The 11,639-nt window shown below is 37.7% G+C and overlaps 1 pseudogene; it reads right to left on the bottom strand.

Moving 5' to 3' along the window:
- Positions 1-1,117: 1,117 nt before the first annotated feature.
- LOC112397629 (60S ribosomal protein L36a-like) lies at positions 1,118-8,992 on the bottom strand (annotated as a pseudogene).
- Between the last annotated feature and the right edge of the window lie 2,647 nt (positions 8,993-11,639).

Raw genomic sequence — 11,639 nt, 5'->3', positions numbered from 1 at the left:
CAGATAGTTTTAGTAGTCCATTTTATTGGCTTTTTAACTATACTTTGTTTTGTTGATTGTCCTAGAGATTATAATATGCATTTTTCCCCCTCGTTCCCTAGTATCTTTATTTATTTTTCTTTTATTGAGGTAGAGTTCATGTACAATATTATATAAGTTACAGGGTACAATATAGAAATTCACAATTTTAAAGGTTGTACTCCATTTATAGTTACTATAAAATATTGGCTGTATCCCCTGTGTTGTACAATATAGCCATGTAGCTTATTTTAAACATAATAGTTAATACCTCTTAATCCCCTACCCCTGTGTTGCCCCTCCCCTCTTCCTTCTCTCCACTGGTAACCACTAGTTTGTTTTCTGTGAGTCTGTTTCTTTTTTGTTATATTCACTAGTTTGTGGTAATTTTTAGATTTCACGTGTAAATGATATCATGCAGTATTTGTCTTTCTCTGTCTGACTTATTTTACTTAGCATAATGCCCTCTAGGTATTGACCCATATATTTATGGCTCTCTATGCTCTGCATTAGCTTATAGAATCCCAATCTATGATCATTTTCTTTAAGTTTGAATAACATGCTTTAGCATTTCTTAAAGTGCTGGTCTGCTGTCAATAAATTCTTGCACTTCCTATTTACCTGAAAATATCTTTGTTTTGCCCTCATTTTAAGGTTATTTTCACTGGACATAGGAGTCTGGGTAAAAGAGTTTTTTAACAATTTAATCATCATTCTGTAGTCTTCTAGCCTCTTTTGTTTTCAGTATCAGTTGTCATTTTTATTGACAGGAGACTATAATGTTCCCTATATGTAGTGTTTTTCCTCTGTCTGGTTTCATGATGCGCTGCTTATTTTTGGTTTTCAGAAATTGGGCCATATGATGCCTAAGTTTGTTTTTCTTTGTAATTATCATAACTGGGATTTGATGAGCTTCTTGGATCTGCACATTTGTTTCCCCCCCACCAAGTTTAAGGAATATTCGACTACTTGCACTCCCCCTCTTTCTTTTTTTCTGTCTTGTTTTATCTCTACTCTCTCTACCATATATATTATATTGCTTTATAATATTAAAATATATATTTATATTATTGTCTGCATACTGAAACAAAAGATGAAGCTAGAAGTAGATCGCTTGTCCCTTTCTCTCATCTCCTCCCAGCTCACAATGCTGACATCTCTTAATAGTCCACATTATCTTGGAGCTGCAGTCTCAGTGCATTCAAGTCTCAGCGCGATCTCCTTTGGAGTTCTAGACTTTTTCTAGAAAATCTTAGCCCACCACAGCCACTCTGCTTCCTGTCATAATGTCATTTGCCCTGGGCATGTACGGAATCCTTGCCCTCCTTCTTGTACTGTGTCATTTTGTGGAGGTGGTGTTTGCCATGTGACTTTCAAAAAAGCCAGCAGGTTTTAGGAATGCTCACAGATGTTTTAGTTGTGTTATCGGTATGGATGCCATTACATATTATTTTATATCACTTGATATTTTCACATGAGTCTCAGAAGTTCTATTCATTTAGTTTCAATCTTTATTTTCTCCGTTCTTCACGTTGGATAACATATGGATATTCTATCTTCAGAAGATAATATTTAGAAGATAATCTATCTTCAATTTCACATATCCCTCCTTTCTGCTATCTCCAGTCTGTTTCTAGAGACTTTTCAAGGAAATTTTCATTTCAGATATTTTACTTTTCAGTTTTAAAATTTTTATTTTATTCTTTCATTCAGTTTTCATTTTTCTGCCTAGTTTTACTTTCATTCATTATGGTATATTATCCTTTATAGTCTGAAACATAGATTTAATAGATATTTTTCAAGTCCTTGCCTGCTAATTCCAACATCTTGAATATTTCAGGCTCAGTAACAATTGACTGCTTTTTCTCTTGACTCAGGATTAAATTTTCTTGTTTCTTTGTGAGTGTACTAATTTATTATTTTATGCTGCATATTCTGAGTGAAACATTGTTACAGCTAATGTTTCATACTGTGGACCTTGGTATTTCCCAGGCAGTTGTTCACAAGTAAGTCAAGGATTTGATTGGTATTTTTATGCAGATTTAAGTATTTCCTCCTTTCCTAGGTTTTCCCCTTCACTTTCTAGCTGCTCTGGCAGCCCTAAACTCCATCATCTGACTTCTTAATTCATTATGACTATGATAATTCTGCTTATATTTTCTCCATCCAATTCCCTGCACATTAGAAAATGCCCACAGGTACGAAGTTTAATAAATGTGAATCTTATCCAGAGAAGTTTCCTTCTGTCAAGGGCCAACTTCCGTCCTTTTTTTTTTTTTTTTTTCTTTCCCTGCTTTTTGTTGCCTTCCAGACCTATTTTGTCCAGTGTTTACAAATGTTAGATGTGACAGTTAGTAACATATAAGCATCACTACCATTACAGGAAGTAGCATTTGAGAAGGTAGATATTTTCAACTTGCAAGACTAGTACTGTTCTGTAGAAATATAATATTAACTACCTTCATAATTAAAATTTTTCTAGTAGTCACATAAAATGTAAAAAGAAATAGGGTAATATAATTTTAATATTGTATTTTATTTCACCCAACATATCTAAACATTACCATTTCAGCAAATAATCAACATAAAATTAATAGTAAGATATTTTTGTTTACTAAGTCTTTGAAGTCTGGTGCGTTTATTCTTTCAGTACAGCTCCATACAGATGCTAAATTTATAAGAGTTAAAGAGGAATGTAGTATTACTGAAATCATAAAGTTAGGTTAAATTGAAAATATTTTACATTGCTTTAGTTTATAAATTGACAGCAATAAAATGAAATGGTGCACTGTTGGTGGGAATGTACATTGGCGTAGCCCCTGTGGAAAATGGTATGGAGGTTCCTCAAAAAACTAAAAATAGAACTACCATATGACCCAGCAATCCCACTCCTGGGCATATATCTGAAAAAAACAAAAACACCAATTCGAAAAGATACATGCACCTCAATGTTCATAGCAGCATTATTTACAGTTGCCAAGATCTGGAAGCAGTCTAAGTGTCCATCGACAGAGGAACGGATAAAAAAGATGTGGAATACCTCTCAGCCATAAAAAAGAATGAGATTTTGCCATTTACAGCAACATGGATGGACTTGAGGGCATTGTGCTAAGTGAAATAAGTCAGACAGAAAGACAAATACTATATGATATCACTTAGAAGTAGAATCAAAAAAACAACACAGTAGTGAATATAACAAAATAGAAGCAGACCCACAGATGTAGAGAACAGACTAGTGGTTACCAGTGGGGGTGGGGAGGGGCAACACAGGGATGGGGGAGTCAGAGGTACAAACTATTGTGTATAAGATAGGCTATAGGGATGTATTATACAGCACAGGGAATAGCCAATATTTTGTAATAACTAAATGGAAAGTAACCTTTAAAATTATATTAAAAAGTTTGAAAATTAAATATAAACTACTATGTGTAAAATAGATAAACGATGAGGATATATTGTATAGCACAGGGAATCATAGTCACTATCTCATAATAACTTTTAATTGAGTAGAACGTGTAAAAATACTAAATCAGTATGCTGTGCACCTGAAGCTAATATAATATTGTAAATCAACTACTAAAAAACCCAACCAACCAAACAAAAAAAAAATAAAATTCAAAATTCAGTTCCTTGGTTTTGCTAGCCACATGTCAAGTGCCCAGTGGTTACAAGTGGCTAATGGCTGTTACATTGAACAGCATACATAGGTCAAGATGATAAGAAAGTATTTCTGTATTTTCACTAAAGGAATTGGCCTTAATGTTAGCTATCAGTACAAGTACAATATTATAGGAATTAAAAATAATATAAACAATTTCAATTCTATTTTGGAAAAAATAAATAGACTTTGTCAATATTTTCAATGACATGAAACAAATTCTAAAGTTTTGCAAAAAGATTTTGGAAACAGCAAAGCCAAATTAGTTTGCATAATGTCCATTATTTATGTGCAGAATTTGTCAACAAATTGCTATTTTTTAGTAGAACACATTGTTCATTCTTCTATGAAATTATCTTTTTGGGATTCATATTTAACAATATCCTGGCTATAAAAGTCTCTTACTTTGAAAGTGTCCCTTTTTGTTGGCCAAATAGTTATAATGATGATGTTGATTATTTAAAAAGTAATCTTTTGGTATTATGGTTATAACTGTCTTGATTCCCAAGGCAGAAATGTGTGTAAATTGGCTTGTGTAAAACTCCAGCTCTGTAAACCAGCATAAAAATCTCATAGTGATTGGCCAGGTAGAAAATATATCTACAAACTGAGTGTACTAAGAACAGAGCTGATAGTATCTAGAGAGCCTATGTCCTAATGCTAATGACTTACCAAATTTCTTGTAGGTTTTTAGTACATATCTGGTTGATACGATCTGTGCTAAATTCTACCAGTATCCAAATGAGATGAAGAATCTACTTAACCACTCCCCCATCCCCGCAAAACAAATCAAAATCTTAAAATTCCGTGATCATAAGACAGGAAACTTTGAATATGACCAAGAACAGCGATGTCACTTTGCGCTCGTTTGGGGCCCAGTGGCCATGCATATGCAATAAATATGGTTAAACTACATAAAGTGAGTTGTTGAAGAAACGAGATAGGAAATGAACAGTGCCACTGTCTTTCTTGTTGATCTACAGGTCAAAAAGAGATCGAGTAATTGGAGAAGAGGGTCAGGAAGTTTTCTTCATGCTGGACAGCTCAGTAGACCTTTGGGCAAGTGGCATCATTTATATGAAATTTTCTTAAGCACTGATTGTGTACCATATAAAGACTGTCTTCTGAGTATACTGTTGAATAAGATAACCATAGTACCTACCCTCAAATAGGTATGAGTCCAGTAGGTAAATTGCCAGGCAAAGTGCTAAGAATTTTATAATTATTACTCATTTAATTGTCCATGATAAAAAAAATGGAAACAGTGGGATGGGTGTTTTTTTTTTTTTCAAGGAAAGAATGTGAGGCCTGGAAATGACTTCTTCACAGTAACCAAAAATGTGTGTAGCATGGCTTGGATTTAAACTCAGGTTTGAGTCACTCTAGATGCCATAGTCTTAACCACTCTCCATAGTGCCCAGTAGAGATCATCTGGCATCTCTTGGCTCTGTATGAACACAGCCTTGTCCCCACCCTAGAATATAACTCTTCTGAGATTTAAAGGCCCTGATACCCTTACTCATGGCTGCATTGCTTTTGTGAAAAGGCATTATTTCTGTCTGCACACAAAACTTTACTATCTATGTCTAATGACAATGTTATAATTATTCTAGATCCTATACCCTGGGCTTCAGTAGCTTTCAAACTTGTAGGAGTGATCCAGGCTTCTAATGAGAGGGTTGTTTTACTTCTTTGAATTAAAATAATAGGATTCTGAACCTGGAAGGATCCTTAGTTTATCTTTCCCAGCCCGCTTGTCTTTTAGACATGGATACAAATTCTAAAGAGGTGCCAATGCGTTCGAGATCTGAAAGTCAGAGAGTGTCAGTCATTAGACCAGAACTCACCTATCTTGACTCGCAAGTATTAGTTATTTTCTCTGTGTCACAGATACCGCTTGCCTCACAGATACCCCTTACTCTCTCAAAGTTTTGGACCAGATAATAGTCTAAATAGGAAAACTTTTCTGGCAGAACTTCTGGGTTGTCCAGGAGTTACAGTGCTCCCATTGAACAAGGATGCTTCAGTGTTCTGAGCTTCCTGTGGGTGTGGAATGGAAGGTGGGAGTGAGTGAGGGTCACTCAATTTAATTATCCATGAAACATCTGGTACAGAGGGAGAAATGATTTGCTTACTTTGTTAGCCAAGCTTTTTCATTAAGCAACATGCTTATATGTTGCTGAAAGGGAAGTAAACATTTCAGAATCACAGAATTGCAGGACTGTTTATCATGACCGTTCTTCACTCTTTCCAATGATTAAACCCTACTTTAATATGCCCACCAAATAGGGTTATCTGGCATCTTCACTGGGCAGTCACATGTATTTTCTATTTTGTTATTTACAACCCTGTGAGATAAATATTAAGAGTAACCCCATTTTTCAAATGAAGACTTAGCTCATAAATATTAAGAAACAACAACGGATAATTATCAGAGCGAGAATTAGGACTTAGTTCAGTCAGAATCCTCAACTTGTATTCTGTATTTTCCCACGTCAAGGTTTCCTTGTCCTTTCCAGTGACAGGGGACTCATTAGTACCTAGGGTACTTCTGCTTGTCTTTTGGTTATTGTGATTATGAGAAAGCTCATCCTTTAATGAGGCTGAAATGTGTTCCTACTGGGCTTCTGCAAAGTAACTTTATTTATTGATCTTTATATATAAATATGTGGGATATCACAAGTGTGATAATTTTCTTACATGATGATCCTTAAAGAATATAAAGAGAAATCCCACTGATACCTCCTTTTCTTTTCTTCCTCAAGTTATGTATTCCCATGTCTTTCAAATAGTCTCTCTTGGGACAGGATTTCTAGTTACCTTGCTGTCCCGTTCCTCTCTTCTGAAATCATTTCATTTTAAATCAGCCTTAAAGTGAGGCTCTTAATTGACCGAAATCTGGAGCTGGAAAAAGGGATCATCCAATACAGTGGCTTAGATAAAACGGAAGTTTCCTTCTGTAGCACGTAGAAGTTCAGAGGTGAGTGGTCTGAGGCTAGTAGCATTGCTCTGTGATCTTGAGCACAGACTTCCAGGATTTCTACAATCCTCATTTCCCAGCCAGCAGTGCGGGAGACGAACATGAAGGGAAAGCAGCTCTATCTCTAAGAACATGACTGGAGGTTTTGCATATCACTTCCAAAATTATTTAGTGGCTACATCTAGCTGTCAGGGAGATGGGAAATATCACCTCAATCTGGGCAGCCACATCTCTGGTGAAAATTCAGGATGTTCTATTACTAGAAGGAGGAAAGGAAAAATGGACCCTGGAGGGCCATTGCAGATTCTGCCACCTAGAGTAAGGTGAAGATAAAAAGGAAAGGAAAAGACGATGTATCTTGTTGGCCAGAGCATGGAAATAGGAACCAAGAAGTTTTAGTTTTCTGATTTATCTGGCCTCTACCAAGTCACTTAATTGTTAACTTTACCTTTAGTCCTAAAAAAAATTAATTATATTCCATTTTTTCTATTTCACAAAAATATTGTGATTTAGTTATAAAAGTCATTTTGCTTGCTGAATTAAATGATTTTATAATGGAATTATACCAAATGTGACTATTCTTTAAGTGATCTGTTTGGAATGAACACATTATTAGGACCCATCAAGGTGGAATTAGAGAAGACGGAAGATTCCCAAATTAGAGAAATGGCAAGGAAGTTATTTAGAAAAAGGTTTTATATGCTAAGGCTCTTCGGCAATTATTTTCCTTAAGGTTTAATATACCTTCGGGGGGAAAAAAAAGTTTGGAATTAACATTTTTGTTTTGTATGGTTCAGCAGAACTTTAATGTGATTATTTCCCCCATTGAGTGATTTTGGAAGATGTAAACTGGTTCTGATAATTCTTTCAGAGATTTCACTGATATGATAATTGGTTGTACCACGGATGAATCTAAACATTTAGAAGTTGCACCATAAATGAACTATAAGCTCTATGGAGCTCTGGGCATTTTTGTTAAGCCTTGGTACTGCAACTTCTACTCATAGACTAGAGCATATAACCAGAGAGGGAGAAAATGTGTCTTCTAAAGGAAAGATTCAGGATCAAATAAATGTCAGTCCACTCTGTATCCCCCAGGGTTCTCTAAAGATTTGGATATGTGAACATGTGAATAGGCCCCAGACTGCCCCTGAGTAATATGTGTATTGTTACTACTTTACTTATAAGAAGCATAGGTGTATCTATGCTTCTTCACATACTTCTTGCTCAGTTTTGCCTCTGGTGAGGTGGTCTATGAGAGATTCCTGTTGTAGAAGGTTTGGATCCCCTTTTCAAGCCCAGCTGTCATAGTTGGGACCTGTAGCAGAGACTGCTAGAATCTCTGCCCTTCCTTCTTCCTTTCTGACAGACTTTGATCCTGGGTGTGCCATCGTGCCCAGCCAAACGTCAGCATTTCCCAGTGTCTCTTACAGACAGGGGTCGGGGGGGCCACTGGCGTGGACAAAAGTCACTGGATAGGCCCTCCATGAGAACATTGAGTCAGGACTAAGCACGGTGAGGTGTACTATTATGCTGGTATCCCTTCTTTTTCTGTTCTCCCTGCAATGTGGGTGTGATGGCAGTAGCCATGAGCTGACGATGAAAGGGGGAGAAGACAGAAGGAGCCTGAATCTCTGATGATTTGGGAGCTGCCGTACCAGCCTGGGACTTCTTGTTCCCTGATTTCATCTATATAAGACCCCACCCCCCAAACTGTTTATACTACTACTGTGTCTCAGGATGAGTTTTATAGAAACAGAGCTTCAGACAGGGATTCAGGGGCAAACTTATGAGGGAGGGAGTGAAGCAGGATAAGGAAAGGTGGAGCAGGAGAGCGACAGTGTGGTCTCAGGTAAAGTCTAATCTCTGCTCTATGGAGATGTGGGGAGTCTCTGGAGCATAAACCGCCCTGTAGAGTTGTCCCGCTTTAAGGCAAAGGGGACAGCCTTTTGTACCACATGTAAGGTAGTCACTGGCTGTGAGCTACCCCCAGAAGGGGGTGTGTGCATAATTTCCTGGACAAGGTCATGTTTGTCAACGGAGAACAGTTCTCCAGGGAAGAGGGACAGAGTGAACCATCAGCTGGTGCCTCAGAGAGTCTGGGGTCTGGGTCCTGGACAGCCCAGGAAAGTGGTCCAGGCAGAGCATTGCAATGTCTTGTATAGTCTACTTCTCGCATTGCTCATAACCACTTCTCACGTGTTCATTCCATCCAACCACATCTTCTCCAGCATTCTAGGTTCAAATTTCCTGGGGAAATTTTCAAGATAAGGGTTAGTGGGATGAACTCCAGAGCTGCTGCTTTCAGTCCTGAGGCTGCGACTGATTCTCGTCATCTCCCTTCTCTTTAGCCCGCTCTAGACAATTCTCTTTCAGTCAGTACTTCTTAAGTGTTGGATGATCTAGACCCTCATCCCTAAGAGGTCTGAGCCCCCTGGTTAATAAGTCCTTATCAGGCAGTGATTGCTCTACTTTCCCATTTAGAGTTAAAACTGAACACGAGAGTATCAAGAGATGCCCCAGTAGATTATCTGGGTGTCAGATTCCTTCCCGTCTCCCTTAAGTGACGGCCATCCTATCACCTCACGGCCATCAGGATTAATTCTTCCTGACAGTACGAAAACTTTTTTTCTGTGGCTGTTGGTCAATTGACACAGAACCTACAGGTAATCAAGTGGCACCTTTGCTTTAAATTTAGTGGCTTTCTTACTGTGTCTACTGCTGGAAGTGTCCCCCTTTGAGCATCAGCGCCTCTAGAACCACAGAGCCTAAAGTTGTGGATATCGGAAGCACATACTCTCCTACTGGTCCCTGAGAGTGACAGTGAGAAGGCTCACTTCTGATTTCGTTCCTGGGTTGCTAGAATATTTACTGCATTCTTTTTTTCCCTCTTTCACAGAAAAACTGTGATTCCGAATGCTGCTATAGCTATAAAAGTGCTTTTTAACCTGTTGAACAGAATGGTATTTTAATGTTAGTTTAGTCGATGTTGGGGTTCCTCAAGTGACCTGTTTGGAATGAGCCCACATAAAATGACGATTGGTTTAAGAGTAGAATGCCTCCTCAAGGAAGGCACCCCATCCTCATGGTGTCATCTCTACTTGGCTTTCTGTTCTTTGGGTGCACCAGGCAGGTTCCCATCCCAAGGCATTTATACTTGCCGTTTCCTCTGTCTACAGTGTTCTTCCCCTAGACGTCTGCATGGCTCACTCTCTGTCCTTTCAGGTCTTTCCTCAGCCTTCACCATCTCAGTAATGCCTTCCTTGGCCTTCTGCGTAAAAATTTAATCCTGTTCAGAGCACTCTTCATTTGCTTTCCATGCTCTATTTTGTGTCCTTAGCGCCCAACATTATCTATTTATTGTACATTTTAGTTCTATATCTTACTTTCTGTCTCATAAACTAAAATAACAAAAGCTCTATCAGGACAAAACAGTGTCTGGTTCTACGTGCTCAGTAATTATTAGAATTAATGAAAAGAAATCTATTCCATAATGGTTGGTTACTTCTCCACTTTAACCTAGGAATTTCTTGGTTTATGTTGTGAATGTGATGAAATGGGAATTTTCTTCCTGAGCCCCCCAAAAGAGAGTGTATCACTGAAAGTCAAAGAAGATGGAAATTAGAATCAAACCTCTGAATTCAGCAGTCAGGATGCAAAGGCTTCAATGGGTCTTGAATATAACTTGGTCACTCTTGTATTTTACAAATGAGGAAATTGAGCCTCAGAGCTAAGAAGCGACTGGCCTCGGATCACGGAAAGCAAGTGGTGTGTGTTGATGGAGAACTCAGTCTCCTCAGTTGCAGTGCAGTGCGCTGTCAGTCACGCCTTTCTTGGTCTATTGTTTACAAACTAACATATTCTGATAACTTTTGAACTGAGATGTTCTTAAAATAATAATTGTTATTTTTGGGAAGAAAAATATTTCAGATGTTAGCAAAACCTTGCTTAGCTTTTCATACGTAATTGTTTATACCCAGTAAATGACTGTTAAAATATTCGTATATATTAATATACATATTTTTACCACATACATATAAACATAATAAACTGTTCAGTTTTGGCACAGTGCTCATGTTCTAAGAACCCTGAAAGGCAAAGAGCTGTTATTGTATTCATTAAATTATTTAACAAGTATCTATTGAATACCTGCTGTGTGCCAGAAATTATCCTAGGTACTGAAACTTGAGGAATTAATAACACATCTGAAGCCCTTGTAGAGGAGACAGATGGTAAACAATTAACAAAAATAATTTCAGATAATATTATGTACTTTGAAGAAAATAAAATAGGGGCATGAAATAGAGATTGGACAAGGAAAATTTTCTAAGAAACTGACATCTTGAAGAGACTGAAGGGAAAGAAGCAATCAGCCACTGATGATGTGGGGACAGAGGGGTATAGACAGACACCAGCAAGGGCAGAAGTCCGTATGCTAGAATAGGTTTCTCAGGTTCAAGGAGGAAAAAAAAGGACAAGTTGATTGTGGCATTGCAAACAAAAGGAAGGTTGGTAGAATACGAGGTCAGAAAAGAAGCAGGAGTTTGATCATCGAATGTCATAGTCCTGGTGAAGGTCTTGGGAAGCCGTAGTGGGAAGTGGTTTAAAGGGGGGTAAGATTTTTAAAATTCCACAATGGTTAATTAGTAGAGAACGTGTCTCAGAGGAACGAAAGTAGAAGAAGGAAAGCCAGTTAAATTACAGAAAAAAAATCAGTCAAGAGATGAAGGTGGCTTGGAGAAAGGAGGTTACCATGGAGATGGAGAGATCATATCATATATCTGTAGGTACCATACCCACCATTGCTTAAGCAACCAGATGGTATGAAGTGTTTGGGTACATGCAAACTCTTGCTGGTATGACAAGGTTAGAATGGCTGGTGGATGGTGAGGATTCCATCAAAAGAGAATACATATGTTGCAAATCTAGTTCACTTCATGGATTACTGGTTTAAGAAGATGTTATTTTAAAAAAATGCAGGGA

The sequence above is a fragment of the Neophocaena asiaeorientalis genome, unplaced genomic scaffold (genome assembly GCF_003031525.2).
Source record: "Neophocaena asiaeorientalis asiaeorientalis breed wild unplaced genomic scaffold, Neophocaena_asiaeorientalis_V1.1 scaffold405, whole genome shotgun sequence".
Taxonomy (NCBI): Eukaryota; Metazoa; Chordata; class Mammalia; order Artiodactyla; family Phocoenidae; genus Neophocaena; species Neophocaena asiaeorientalis.
The sequence above is the reverse complement of the archived record's forward strand: the minus strand, read 5'-3'. Positions and strand labels throughout refer to the sequence as shown.